The sequence below is a fragment of the Candoia aspera genome, chromosome 1, assembly GCF_035149785.1.
Source record: "Candoia aspera isolate rCanAsp1 chromosome 1, rCanAsp1.hap2, whole genome shotgun sequence".
Classification (NCBI taxonomy): Eukaryota; Metazoa; Chordata; class Lepidosauria; order Squamata; family Boidae; genus Candoia; species Candoia aspera.
The window spans coordinates 271,962,760-271,977,945 of NC_086153.1; the positions used below are offsets into that span (position 1 = coordinate 271,962,760).

Consider the following 15,186-nt stretch of genomic DNA (forward strand, 5'->3'; position numbering starts at 1 on the left):
AATTTACAGGGGATTATTTGTGTAGCCAAACACATTTCTAGTGCTACACACTGTTTGGAGAACAAAGGGATCTTCAAAAATAATGATGCAGGCAATGCCTGTTTTATTATAGTAAAAAACTCTTCGTTTGTCTGACACATTGAGCCACAAACTAGCCAACCACATTTTGGCCTAGCATGTCTTGCAATTTACTTGGCATGGTCCTAGATCAGGGGTCCCCAAACTTTTCAGCTCATTGACCCCTTCATGAAGTTTCAGATTGTTCTTTGACCCACCAACATTTATTATATAAAAATAACTTAATAAATACTACTTAAACTAATAGTACTACAAATAACAACAGATAGTCTCATCAACCCTTGGGGGTGAATATTGACCACTTTGGGGAACCCTGTCCTCAATTAAGACACCAAGAGCCATTTTAATTAAAGAGAATAGGAGGCATTGGAAATGAATGGTTGTAAAGCTACATGAGAGACAGAGAATGGACATTAGATATAAATGATAAAGTGAGGCCTGAGGATAAAAGAAGCATCTGGAGACGGGCAGAAAAGTATCAAATTAGGTCAACATTTCAAAACAAGTTACACCTGACTATGAGTACATTATAATCTATATTACGTCATTGCAATTACGATATAAACTAAGAGTTACTTTAAAATGAGTGACCCAAACAACAATCAGCTAAGTTGCCCAGGTGGCAAAAGAGAACGCTTTAAACTACGAAGCATCTCATCTATCTCCCTAGCCTAGAGGCTCTTGCTGGGGTCAAGGAGCTAACCCAGGGAACAAGGGTTTGCTTGGAAGTCATCTAGGGAGTCTGAAAGGCGGAGTTAGAGACTGCATTCCCGAGAATGTCTAAAGCTGGGAAGGATGTGCTGAAAATGAGATCAGGAAAAAAAGTATGTCGTGGGGTAGAAGAAACAGCCTGTACATTCACCTTTTCCCCCGTCCTAGGATTATTCCAGAAGTGCCAAAGACGCTGACTCCAGCCTTTCTCCCCAACGCCGGGAGAGCGAGGCGGAGCTACGGACTCTCGCATGAGGCACAAGCTGCTGTTTCCCAAACGCAGATTCTTTACAAGTGTGACTTTTAAAGAAAAAAAAAAATTGCAGCCGGGCCCTCTCAACACTTATGAGAGTTGCGGCATAATTCATCTAGAGGGAGGCAGAAAACAGACTGTGGGAGAGGGGAAAAATATTTCGATTCCGTGCGAAAAGTGCTGTACTGGTTGCCTCATTTGCCCTAAACCGATGAAAACAAACATCAGCAATGGCGGCGGTGACGGCAGTTGTGGGATCCTGGGGGAGGCCGCGGTCCTGAGGCACCGTCAAGGCCGCCGCAGTTTCCAACGAAAAAACCAGGTTAGAGGGCCGACCAGCCCGGCACCTTTTCTTTGGGCGCAAGCATCTCTCAGACAGCTCTTCCTGGAAAAAGCGTCACTCGGACGAGTCTACTCGTAGCCGAGCTGGAAGCATTTCCACTCTGTCTGAGCCAAGCCTGGGAAGAGAAGCTGTTGCTGCCACCGCCCCAGGGCCAAATTCTGTTTTTTAGCTCGGGGTTAAAAGACTCCACCGCGCTCTCCACCCACCCCCCAAGATCCAACTGGGAATTTAGATTCTCTCTCCGCTCGCGCCTTTCCCCTGGCTGTATCCACGCGGAAATTAGGCAGCGTAGCCAGTCGACCGGAACTGGAGGTTCCTTAGTGCTTTTCCTTCCCAGTTGGACTCAGAAGATCCCATTGCAAAAGATATTGATTTCTCTGCTACCTGAAACTGAGAAGATTCTCAGCAGGGGGGAGGAAGGAAAGGAGGCATCTACATCTGTATCAAGACGAGAGGTCGGGATTAAGGGAAGCCAAATGAATATGGCCAAGCAAACAGGCTAGGATAAGCACTGGGTTAATCCCGGGATGAAACCTCGAATTGTCACCTCAGCCTTTCCTGTGCAGGTAATGATTACCTCCTGCATCTCATATATACATAGATCTTCATAGGCTGTGTGTACAAATACAGTGCTCTTCCTGAGTTACAGTAAGAAAGGTAAGGGGCAGAAGATGATGTGTGGAACATTGGATTGCAGAAACAAAGGGAATTATGCATATAATGTCTACACACTCTGGTCCAGCCTTTGGATTTGAGAAGACTTGGTAGATGACCATCTCCATGGGTGAGTCATACCAGGAAATAAGCAGAAAAGTTTGACCTGTTCGTTCTAACAGATCATCAACCATGGTTTCTTCCTGGATTATATTTCTAGGTTGGTAGTTGGAATGGATTTGCACATTTCATTAAGATTTAAGCTAATATCTTTGTGTGTATTTGAGTGAATCTAGCCATTGTGACTTTTAAATGATAAATCATGGATTAACATGTTGTGTAAATTCAACTGATTTTGATTAAACCATGATTAAGAAAAATGTATAGAGCTACTCAGCCATAGAGCTACTGTAATGACTCATGTCTGACTTGGGGGAGGGTCCAAATCAGACCCTTTGGCTTCTATTTAATTCTGCAGCCATTACAATAAGATTTCACCTTGTCCCCCATCTTTATTTGAAACTGTGTTCACACATCATCCTCAGCCATAATGTGGTTTGGAATGTAGCATTCGAATGTGGTTTATTCAATATGTGGATTTATGAATCATGGAAAAGTGTTGTATGATCAAGTGAAGTCATCTGGACATTTGGGGTGATTATAAACTTTTCCACATTCTAATCCTAAAGAGGTGGCATAAACTTTAAATGTGTGTCTGAAACACTTTTGATAGGATATAAAGCAATGAAACTGAAACAGCCCTGCCAAAGCAGAAGTATTACAGATCAGGAAATCTGATCTTAATAATGATATGTTTATCATTAATGATATTCGTTACATACTTTCTGAATTAATCCAAATTTTGAGGTTTACCAGACACATCTAACTGTAATTTAACCATAGGGGCTGACTATGCAGAACATGCTAGATTAAAATGTTATTGGCTAGTTTATAGTTCAGTGTGTCATGCAAACAAAGCCAATTTGAGATGATGAGATTTTTATCCCGCCTTTTGTATATATAAACTCAAGGCGGTGAACATACCTAATACTACTGCCTCCTGTTGGATTCATTGTTCTTTGTCAAGACACAAATATCAACAGTAGCTCTTTTTACCAGCTTTGGTTAATTCCATCCTTATTTAGGCTGCACACAGGCAATCTACATTGCTAGGTTAATATTAAATAGAAAGACGTATGTGGAATCAGATTACAATAAAACTGTAATGAAGGCAGAACACTTTAACCACACTTTTTAGTGAAGGTTAATTATTAATTGATCTTAATCCCAACCCCCATGTCATCCAGACACAAAAAAGAAGATAAATCTATTAGATAATCTTCCCTTCCAGACCTCTGGAAACAGACTGGAAACTAGAATAACTACAGAATGTTGCTACTCTAGCTACAGCATGTTTTTACCTCATTTTTCCTTTTCCTTCTCCCAGAAAGGTAGATAAAACGATAATACAGAGCAAAAAACAAACTAGAAAAGATTATATAACATTGCTCTTAAGGATGGTAGCTCTTAAGGAAGGTTCTGAAGCTTTACTTGACACACAATGCCAGTACAAAAATGTTTTTAACAAATGGGCATTTTGTTTATGTTACAGATTTTGGCCTGATTCATTGTAACATTAAGCCAGGATGTTCAACCATAATTCATTTAACAAAACATTTTGGTCTGTTTCACATATAAGTATGCTATAATGAATGGGTTCACAAACCACGTTAACCCCAAAAAACAAGCCTGTTATAATATGGCTTAATTGTGAACCAAGTCATTCTGTCAATTATATTAGTTATCTTTTTGTTTCTGAGCCCATATTTAGTACCCTAAATAGAAGAGAGCTGTTTGAGGGATGACTTAAACTTATATGTACATGCGCTGTACTTAAATTGGGGCTTCTGAGTCCTTTCCATCCTCCATATTAGTAAAGTAGCTAGTCTGGTAAGTACTAATATACTTTTTGATTTGCTATTTTTTTAATTTACAGTTATATGTGGCAAAGTTTTCTTCCCACTGCAGTCTCATTATGCTATAAATGTTCATTGCTTCTGTATGATCTTTTGCTTTTACTGACTATTTTAAAATTTTTGAGAGAATAATCTGTGTCCCCAAAGAGTTGTTAACTTTATTAAATACAACATGATGTAGCAAAAATATAGTTGTAGATTTAAATCCAATGCAACATGCCAAATCTGAGCGCACATATAACATACAATACTGAAATTGAGTATAACATAGTCATTTTTATAAATTTATATAAATTATAACATTACTGATATGCTTCATGAGTGTTTTATGTGAAATTGACTATTGTTAATTATTGAAATCAACAGTGTTTGAAGAGTTCCAAACATAAATCCTAATTTCACTAACAATTATTACATCATATAATAATTGTACTTAGGAGTACAATTGCCAATTGTTATACTGCGTACTTTGTCTTCATGTGGTATGACCCAGAGCCATTTGAAAACCTTTCGGTCAACAATGAGATTGAAGTAATGTGAGATTTCTCTGATTTCTGTGGTCACAATTCAACACAAATATAAGTTTATTTATAGTAATGGAGATCCTAAGCTCAGTCATGAAGATCCACTATACTCAGTGGGGTTTACTGTCTATAAGTAGTATCTTTACAATTGCAGCTTGATATGCTTAATTCTGCATTGCATTGTGGCTTTAAACTTAAAATCCATTCAGCTTCACTGATTTTGTTACAGTATTGAAATAAGGAAAAGCAATGTTACGATTCTGCCATGGATTCTTGAAAGATATACCTTTGTCTTTACCTCCTTAGATTTTGGCGTTAGCATGATATGAATAAAAAATTAAATCAAAGTGTTTCAGTATTCCTTCAGAATGCCATATTTTTCTGATTGTTAGCATCTTAGCATAATAATTTTGAAGAATTTTGTAATTTGGACTTCTATCATACTACCTCTTGTGACATCAGCTTTTTAGGAGAAAGGAGATGTTATCGAACTGTTGCTTTTATAGGAGTACCGTACAGCTTTTGCAAAGAGACCAAAGCAAGTGCTGATGATTATAAGTCCTGTATCCACATGATTTTAGTTTATAACAAACAACAGATCTGTATTATTTTTCAGGAAGGAGATACCTAGAGTCACAGATGTTAAAGGCATTGAGTACTGAGATGTTAAAGGCACAGATGTTAAAGGCATTGGTACTGAGGAAATCCTGTCATTCAGAAACTGAATATAAGAAATAGGTAATCACAGAAAATATATCTAAACTTGTGCTAGAATGCTATTCTGTACATCACAGGTTGTGAGAAGTGCTGCAGTTAGATTTCACCTGGGAAAATATAAAAAGTGCAGAATGTGGGCTATTTATCTGAAATAATGAAAATTTTGACAGTGGGTTTTTCAAATATGTTTTGCTATACTTGGATGTTCCTCTGTGCTGAAAAACAAGTAATTTGAAATTCAGGCAAACTTCTTTGCTCAATATCAATTGTAAATCCCAGCGATGCTTTATTTTTACTATATTCATATCCCCTTCCTTTTACAAAAATGCTAAAAATGGCTATTATATTGCTGCTTCCCCTTTATGTGTTCTTTTACATTTACATTGGCATGTTTTAATCAATAGTATCTGCCAAGTTCTGATTTGTAAAACTTCATTTTGGGCAAATAGTCATGTGAACTGTTCCCATACCTTGAATGAAATTTGTTGTTTTCTCTCTTGGTTCCATATTGTATTGGTTTCAAGATAATTGGGTAGGTTTCATTGTTCATATATGGAATGATAAAATAGTTCGCAGATGGTCATATAACTGCTCACTGGCAGAGAGAATATTCATTATTCTGGTCCACTTTGCATTTTTGGCCAGAACTTAATCCATGGTGCCTTTAAGAACTTTACAGTGTTGCAATTAAATGTATTATGAAACACTCTGAAATACAGAGAAGGGTATCTTCTGCCACCTTAAAGAAGTTTATTTTTCTATAAGCATTTCGATTCATGAACTTTTATTCTCATATGGGACCTCATATGGGACCACCATAAGACTGTGACATACAAAATTCAGGCTCAACCCACATGTTTACTGAGGCAACATAGCTACAGAATATGATAATATTAGCCACTCTATCATTGTCTCATTCACCTGTTAATAATGCTCTGATGCACTACCTAAGTAGGGCAAATGAATTAGTCCCTGTGCTTAGGATAGATGATTCCTTGCTTGATTTTAACGTATTCCCTCTTTCTTTTTCTTGAAGGAAGCTTGTATGCTGCAAATCACTAGCATGTAGCACCAACTTTATTTCCAACAATAGCTCTAGGCCCCCTATAGGCATCACAGGCGTTCTTAGGAACTAAAAACGAAAGGTTTATTTGAAGTGCTTTGACATCCCAGGAAAAAAAGTAAGCTACAATGTCAGGAAGTATCATGAGGTGCTTTGTGAGAGGAGTAACCTCAACAGTTTGTTTGTTTTTTATAATGGTGTGCTATGTGACCATCCAAGACCATCCTAGCAACTTTTATTGAAACCAGAGCCATCTATACCCTGCCCTCTGCAATGGAGGTCATTTTATAGGAGCACCTATAATGTACTTCAAGAATTCCATATGTGCTGATTGGCTCAAAGCTTTGCCTACCCTTGCTTTGTGTAAAATTCAAAACCAGTTAGCCTAATCTCTGATGCCACAAATTGTCATTTTTGAACAAAAAGATTACTGAGAGATTGTAATGTGAAGTGCTAACAAGGTTCTGTTTGGATATTTGGTCCAGTCCTGATCTTAATTATGGTAATAGATTTTTCTTGATCTAGGCACACTAAATAAGCAGACAATGCTAAGATTGTATTATCATTCATTATTATAGTGGTTAAAAGTAGCTATTATAAAGATCTGAACAACTTGTTTTTCACGTTTTCAAATTTGAGGGATAGGAGCTTTTTTATTTCTGCAACATGAAAACCTTTTTTTATCTAGCATGTTCTAACCTATGTATTTAGCGCCGTCAAGTCTGGCTCAACATTGGTGGCTATATAGATAAATGCTCACCATTTTGACTTATCTCTGAGAATAATCCACAGCCATGGATATCTGTGGGAGCAAGTGACAAAACATTATGGTACACAAAATGCTACTTTTGTACTTGTATCAGACATCAGGAGGCAAATACATGAGAGGGTCATGTGTATCATGTTGTCACTGTGCACATGCCATCATCTTGACAGAATCTCTGTTTGTTAGATTGTTAGACATCTCCAAACTTGGTTTCATTACCTTTCTTGTAACATTATCAGTGCGGGAATTTTAAGAGAAGCAACGTTCATTGGTTGGCAGGGATTATATACAGTATCTTCTGCCTTTCCTGCTTGGATGGGATGGTCCTGTGGGCAGATGGTGTTTTGTAAGTGATTGATGCCTTGTGCTTTGTAAATTATTTATTTGGCTGATAAGGTGGTGGTTCTGTCTCATGTCTGTGTTGGTTGTTTCCTGTATGATCCGTGATACTGATAGCTATGTGATGGAGTGGTTCAAGTGGACGGTGTTGTTCTTTTCCTGTGAGTGTTGTAATTGGTTTTTGGTTATTAACTTAATAAGGAGATGACTCTAGTTTGTCTAGGTGTTGGTTGATTGCTGTATGATGGGTAGATTATTGTGGGTTGAGCTGATGTGCTAATGTTGGGTCTTTGGTTATGTGTTTTGATGGGTAATAGATAAAGTTTAAGTCTATAAGTGTGTTGATTGCTGCTTGCTCAGATTGCTGGGCTTCCAAAAATTCTCTTATATTTTTTGATCTGGCTTGTTCTAAGATTTCCAGATTCCCAGCTGAAGTTATGCTTGAGGCTGTCTCTGCAGGGGGAGATTAGTGAAGTCACAATTATGTCTTTTGAGAGCTTGTTGGTATTTCTGGATGAATTCTGCTAATTTCTGTTGTTTGTTTTATATAGTGTAGTTCAGAGTCCTTGCATTTTATTTTGTAGATGACTCCCTGTTGTTTTCCTTTGGTATTAGGTCTTTGGGTTTGTCCACCTTGTTGTCATGCGCTGCCTACCTCTGAATAACATTCAGACACTGGTTTGCAAAGCAGGTTCTGGTTTATTTCAGGTTAGGTACAACGTTGGTAGAAAAAAGCTGAGAGTGACAGGAGCGCGCCAGTGCGGGGTTTAAATACCCCGCGCCGGTCAGCGCCCCCTCGCTCACGGTCATGTCACCCCCCTTTGTCCCATGCGTTGCCCTGCCATTGGTTGAGGGTTTCCAGGATCGCCCATCCTCAGGTTTCCATTCTTCTGCTGATTGCTTTCAGCTGGGCGATCCCCGTTGTATTGTCGCTGATGGCTTGGGTGGCTCCGTGATTAGTTTAGCTATTGTTTGTTAGCCGTTAGTCGTTGTGGGTTGATGGCTACTTAACTTGTGCCCCTTCACTTATTTCCTTGTCATTGTCATGAGTGCCATTGCGCTGATGACTTTAGCTCAACGGCACTCATGACATACTGCCCCCTTTCCGAATAGTGTTCTCCCTCGGGTTTCTGGGTTTTCCCCGTGGAGCTGTCAAAACGCCACATTTTTTTTTTTTTTTTTTTTCAAAGTTCCCGCCGGAGTAGTTGTCGCCCCTCCCTTTGCTCCTCCCTCTACCACGTGCCTTCCCAGGGTGTGTCCATGGTGCGCATGCTCGGGTTCTGACCTGGCGTGCGCATGCTCCAACCACACCCTGTTTGTTTGGCTCAGTTCGGCGAGGCGAGAGGCGTGGCTGGTCGGGTGCTGCTCAGCTCCAGGTAGGGCCCTTCCTTTCTTATTTAGAGTGCGTCGCCTTTGTTGTATCTCCTGGGCGTTGCCCCCAGGTTGCCCTGTTGACTTGCTTGCCACTCCCCCGCGGTCGGGGGGCGGGGGGAGGGTGCTGGCGATCGTTTGTCACCACCCCGTGGGCCCGGGGCGGGGGGAGTGAGTCCCGGGGGGGGAAGGTCCACCCAAGTCGCGGGCTTGGGGGGGGCCCTTTCCCTTGGGGCACGGGAGGCGGGGGGGGGCCTGCGGGGGGGGGGTTGGATTTGCTGACCTTGGTTGCGGTTTGTCGGGGTATGCCCGGTGAAATGCTCTGGTCAGGTCAGGCGCGTTAACGTTGTGCGCCGCCACCCATTCCGGGTGGGGGAAGTGTTTCCACCTGACCAGATAGTGTAGAGTTCCTCGTTGCTTGCGGGAGTCGAGGATGTCCCTAATCTCGAAGTGGTGTTGCCCGTCGATCATTAGCGGTGCGGGCTGTGGCGTGCTTGGGTGCCATCGGGAGGTGGTTGCCGGTTTTAGGAGGCTGGTATGGAACACCGGGTGGAGTCTCCGGAGGTTGTGTGGCAGGTCCAGGCGTATTGCTACCGGGTTCACTATTTGCGTGACTCGGAACGGCCCGATGTACTTAGGCCCCAGTTTTTTCGAGGGTTGGGTTGACTTTAGGAACTTGGTGGAGAGATAGGCCATATCTCCCGCCTGGAACGGCGGTTGTTGGCGCCGGTGCTTGTCGGCCTGCTCTTTGTAAGCAGCCTGTGCCTCCTTTAGCGCCGCCGTGATTACTGGCCATGCTTCCGCGATCTTCCGTCCCCAGTCGCTGGCGTCCACCTGGGGTTCCGGGGGTTGAGGTAGCTCCGGTATGGGGACAAAGTCGCGCCCCGAGACTACTTCGAACGGGGTTTTCCCCGTGCTCGTGTGGACGGCGTTGTTGTATGCGACTTCGGCGAACGGGAGCAGTTCAGCCCAGTCGTCTTGGTGGTAGTTCGTATATGATCGTATAAATTGCTCTAAGGTGGCATTAAGAACCTCAGTGGCTCCGTCCGTCTGCGGATGCCAAGCCGTAGATAGGGCCTGTTGGGTCCCCGTCAGCTTCAGGAAGGCCCGCCAGAATTTGGAGGTGAACTGTGTGCCCCTGTCGGTCACCACACGTGCGGGACATCCGTGTAGCCTGTACACGTGGATGAGGAAGAGTTTGGCTAGTTGTTGTGAGGATGGGACCGACGTGCAGGGGATGAAGTGGGCCTGCTTTGAGAAGTAGTCCTTCACCACCCAAATGGCCGTTTTCTTCTGGCTGGGTGGGAGGTCCACTATAAAATCCATAGAGATTTCCTCCCATGGGCGGGAGGGTTCTGCCACTCGTTGCAATAGCCCCGCGGGTTTGCCTGGTGCCCGTTTGGCCCTAGCGCACGTTGGGCAGGACGCCACGTAGGTTTTTACGTCTCGCCTGAGCGCGGGCCACCAGAATTGGCGCCGTGTTAGGTGTAGGGTCTTGAGGAACCCAAAGTGTCCCGCTTGCTTGGCGTCGTGTGACCTATGCAAGATCGCCTGGCGTTGCGAGTCCGGGACGTAGATTCTGCCTTCCCCCCATGCCAGGTCTTGCGCCATCGTTACCTTGTCGGGGTTTGCCAGGAACCAGGGGTCGGTTTTGAGGGCGGCGGCGAGGTCCGTGCGCATTCCCCCTGGTAGTTGCGGTTGGCTTCTTTCCGTCGCCGGTTGTCCCGCCGTCGGCTGCGCCGTAGCGTCGAGTTGCCTCCGTGCACCGCTTCGGGTGGTCACGGCCATTCCTAGTTGCGAGGCGGATAGGACCGTCCCAATGGTGTCTGGGGCGGGCTCTTCGTCTTGGGGCAGCCGGGAGAGGGCGTCGGCCAGGAAGTTCTTCTTGCCCGGCATGAACTTCAGCTGGAAATCAAAGCGGCTGAAGAATTGGGCCCATCGGACCTGTTTTGGGCTAAGGCGTCTAGGCGTTCGTAGGGCCTCGAGGTTCCGGTGGTCCGTCCAGACCTCGAATGGTTGGGTGGCTCCCTCGAGTAGGTGACGCCATGTCTCTAGTGCCGATTTCACCGCGAAGGCTTCTTTCTCCCAGACGTGCCATCGCCTCTCTGTCTCGGAGAACTTCCTTGACAGGTAGGCGCATGGTTTCAGGAGCCCCGTGGAGTCTTTTTGTAGCAGGATGGCTCCCAGGGAGAAGTCTGAGGCGTCGGCTTGGACCACGAACGGCCGTTCTGGGTCCGGGTGTGCGAGGATTGGCTCCGTCGTGAACAGCGCTTTCAGCTTGTCGAATGCGGTCTGGCACGCGGGAGTCCAATTCAGCACTGTGCCTGGGTTCTTGGCGCGTCGGGTGTCCCCCACCCCTTTGGTTTTGAGGAGGTCCGTTAAGGGGAGGGCTATCTCAGCGAACCCCCGGGCGAAGGACCTGTAGAAATTCGCGAATCCCAGGAAGCTCTGTAGTTGCCGTCTGTTGCGGGGCCGCTCCCAGTTTAGCACCGCTTCGACTTTTGCGGGGTCCATTTCGATGCCGTCCCCGGAGATTCGATACCCCAAATAGTCTAGGCGCTCTTTGTGAAACTCGCACTTTGTAGGCTTTGCGTAGAGCTGCGCCCTTCTGAGCTTGTCGAGGACTTGCCTGACTAAGGTTACGTGTTCCTCGTGTGTTTTTGTGTAAATGAGGACGTCGTCGATGTAGACCAGGACCCCTTTAAACAGATGTTCATGCAGTACCTCATTGATGAGCTGCATGAACACCCCAGGGGCCCCCGCGAGTCCGAAGGGCAGTACCTTGTACTGGAAGGCGCCTAGGGGGCAGTTAAACGCCGTCTTCCATTCGTCCCCCTCCCTGATTCGGATGCGATAGTACGCTTCGCGAAGGTCCAATTTGGAAAAGACTTTGCCCGTGGAGAGGTGGGCGAGCATGTCCTTTACCAGGGGTAAGGGGTATTTGTTGGACAGGGAAGCCGCGTTTAGGCCCCGGTAGTCGGTGCAGAGCCGTAGGGTCCCGTCTTTCTTCTCCCGGAATAAGACGGGGGCTCCGACCGGTGAGCATGCTGGCTCTATGAATCCCCTGTCTAGGTTTTTATCGATGAACTCCCGGAGGGTTGCCATCTCCTTCGGGGTCATCGAATAGATCTTTGGTCTAGGTAGGGGGACGTCGGGCAGTAGGTCGATCCGGCAATCCGTCTTGCGGTGGGGGGGTAGTTGGTCTGCCTCTGCCTCTCCGAAGACCTCGGAGAAGTCGGCGTATTGTTCTGGTAGGTCTGCTGTGGTAGCGGCGTTGTCTTCTGTGGTCGCCTCTGCTCGTCCTACCGTGGGGTTGCTTTTGCCAGCTGGTGCTGGTGCTCGATACTCGCCGTCGCCGAATGTGAAGGTGCGGGTCGCCCAGTTGATCCGCGGGTTGTTTTTCGCGAGCCATGGCATCCCCAGGACTGCAATGGGCCGTCCGATGGGCGTGACTACGAACGATGTGCGCTCGGTGTGAGTGCCCATTTGCAGGGTGACCGGCTCGGTTTGTAGCGTGGCTGGTTTCCCTCCCGCTGTAGAGCCGTCCAGCTGGTGGAATGCCAGCGGCGTGGGGAGGGGGAAGCAGCGGAGGTCGAGTTTGGCAACTAGGTCGGGGTGGATGAGGTTTTTTGAGCACCCCGAGTCCACTAGTGCCGCGGCCGTGGTGGCTCCGTTGCCGGCAGAGAGTTGGATTGCTGCCAATATTACGGAGCTTTTGTCGTTTCGTTGAGGTGGTCCGCGTTGCTGTCCCACCGCCTGCCTTGCCACGCGTCTCAGAGCAGGCGGGGAGCATTTCCCGCCGGCTGGTCGGGGTCGGTATTGTCCTCTTCCCCCCAGTACGCGTCCCAGCCCTCTTCCGGTGTCGCTGTGGCCACGGTCATTCGGCGGTGAGGGGGCGGCCCCGGGTTGGGTGGTTTGGGGCTAATTTTCGGGGCGGGCTTGGGCGCGCTGGTCGGCGGTCGGTTGGCGAAGCAATCCGCCGTCTTGTGCCCTAATTTGCCACACCTCCCGCAGGGCTCCCGGTTGAACCTCTTTTTTGGGTATATGGGGCCGGCCATCCCCCCGTGTGGTGCGGGTACCTTTTTCCCGACATAGTTTGTGTCTTCCGTGGTTGTCATAAGGAAGGTGCGGTGCGCGTGTTCGGCTCTCCCCGCGAGGTGGATCCACCCGTGTAACGTTTCTGGGTCGTCGCGGTAGAGGGCCCATTGGAGAACGTCGCGGTTGAGCCCCCTTTTGAAGATTTCCAGCAGGGTGGTCTCAGACCAGTCGCAGACCTTTCCCGCGAGGGCTTTGAACTCCAGGGCGTAGTCAGGGACCGTGCGTGTGCCCTGTTTAAGTCTCTGGAGTGCGCTTTTCGCCCGTACTTTAGCTAGGGGGTCTTCGAAGTAGTTTTTCATCTCTTTGATGAAAGCAGGGAAGGTGGCGAGGGCGGGGGAGCTGGACTCGTACAGTTGGACGTACCAGTCCGCCGCCCTGTCTTGGAGTTTGATCGCCACGGCGGCGATCTTGTCGGCCTCGGAGTCATAGGAGTGTCCGTGCCTCCCCATGAACTCCCTAGCGTTGGTGATGAAAAACGAGAGTTTTGAGGGGGTCCCATCGAAGAAGATGGGGAAGTCCTTTGGGGCCCGGGCGTTTTGTGCGGCCCCGCCTCTCGCTTCCTGGGGTGTGGTGTCGGCCGCCTGTGCCGTCTGCTGGCTCTCCGCTGGCCCGTGTGGGTTCGGTGCTTCGCTCGGGGTGTGGGCTTGTGCGGGGACGTCGTTGGGTGGCGTGGGGGGCATAAGCGCCTGGAGCATGGTCCGGAGTTCCGTCAGCTGAGCCCGCATGGCCGCGAGTTCAGCTCGTGCCTCCTCGTCCACAGCCCGCGCCGCCGCTGGGGCCGGTTCCGTTGGCGCGTCCTCGGGGGTGGGTTGCCGGTGGGGTTCATCGTCCCTCCGCCGCGGGTCCGCTTCCTCCTCCGTCTGATGGGTGTCTCCGTCGTCCTCCTCCGTGTTGAGCACCGTGGGGCTGTCGCTCCACGCCCGTTGCTGGGGTGCGATGTGGGGCGCGGGGTCCTCCGCTGGTTTCGGAAGTCGTGCTGCTCCCTCCCGCGGTCGGGTTGCCTCCGTCGCCATCTCCCCTTGGGGTTGGAGCTGAGGCTCGGGTCGGGTGGGGTGGGCGTCCATGGCTCCGGGAGTCCGCGGTGCCTCTGGCCTCGGTCGGTCCTCCTCTGTCTCTTGCCGCGCGGCTCGCCCTCCTTGCCCGCGCCGTTCCGGCCTCATCTTGCTGGTCTTCTCGCCGTCTACTCCTCCCTCGGCTCGTTGTCGTCCGGTGGGGCTCGGCGAGGCTGAGTTTATGACTCTCAGCTTTATGTCATGCGCTGCCTACCTCTGAATAACATTCAGACACTGGTTTGCAAAGCAGGTTCTGGTTTATTTCAGGTTAGGTACAACGTTGGTAGAAAAAAGCTGAGAGTGACAGGAGCGCGCCGGTGCGGGGTTTAAATACCCCGCGCCGGTCAGCGCCCCCTCGCTCACGGTCACGTCACCCCCCTTTGTCCCATGCGTTGCCCTGCCATTGGTTGAGGGTTTCCAGGATCGCCCATCCTCAGGTTTCCATTCTTCTGCTGATTGCTTTCAGCTGGGCGATCCCCGTTGTATTGTCGCTGATGGCTTGGGTGGCTCCGTGATTAGTTTAGCTATTGTTTGTTAGCCGTTAGTCGTTGTGGGTTGATGGCTACTTAACTTGTGCCCCTTCACTTATTTCCTTGTCATTGTCATGAGTGCCATTGCGCTGATGACTTTAGCTCAACGGCACTCATGACACTTGTTGGTTTGTGTGCCATATTTATTCCAAGTAGCTAAGGAGGCTTGTTAGTGGACTCTAAGATGCCTTTAACAAAGGGGATGGTTATTCTTTTTGTGGGTTGTGCATTGAAAGATATCATATAGGTACTTTATTTCTGCCTTCTGTAATAATCTTGGTTTGCTGTGAATATCTACATCCACAGCCCTTCCAAGGACACTCCAGTAATCTGTTTGATCCATCCACCCATTTTATTCATTGTCTTCTGCTTCTCTCAACTTTATCAATAGTTGTTTTCTTTTCTTGTCTGATCACATCATATAACCAAAGTATGTGTTTAGGCTTGTTTATCATCACCTCAACATGACCAACCTCTGTCTTCATTAAACCAGCATTCTAATGCATTGAACACAAACAGTATATAAGAACATGATGTCAGCTGCTGCTGACTTCAGTTTCAGACCTATTCTGAATAAACTAACATGAATATGAAATTTCAGTATATATTCATTGTCTCACATTGCATTACCTAGAAGTCATTTCACAAATGATTAAGCTTATTCATTACGTTGCTCTAGCAGGTTCATCCAGTTAAATAAAAAGTTACTTG

The 15,186-nt window shown here is 47.2% G+C and overlaps 1 protein-coding gene across 5 annotated transcripts in view; it reads left to right on the forward strand.

Annotated features, from left to right (window-relative positions):
• The first annotated feature begins 1,258 nt into the window (after nucleotides 1–1,258).
• The window catches only part of ATG13 (autophagy related 13), a 44,736-nt gene continuing 30,808 nt past the window's right edge, over nucleotides 1,259–15,186 (forward strand). The window contains exons 1-2 of one of the 5 annotated variants that reach the window (XM_063289683.1): nucleotides 1,262–1,951; nucleotides 5,156–5,277. The gene's annotated coding sequence lies outside the window, so the exon portion shown is untranslated. Of the gene's footprint in view, nucleotides 1,952–5,155; nucleotides 5,278–15,186 lie in introns of all 5 variants that reach the window. The other 4 variants (XM_063289684.1, XM_063289686.1, XM_063289687.1 and 1 more) reach the window with 4 other exon arrangements.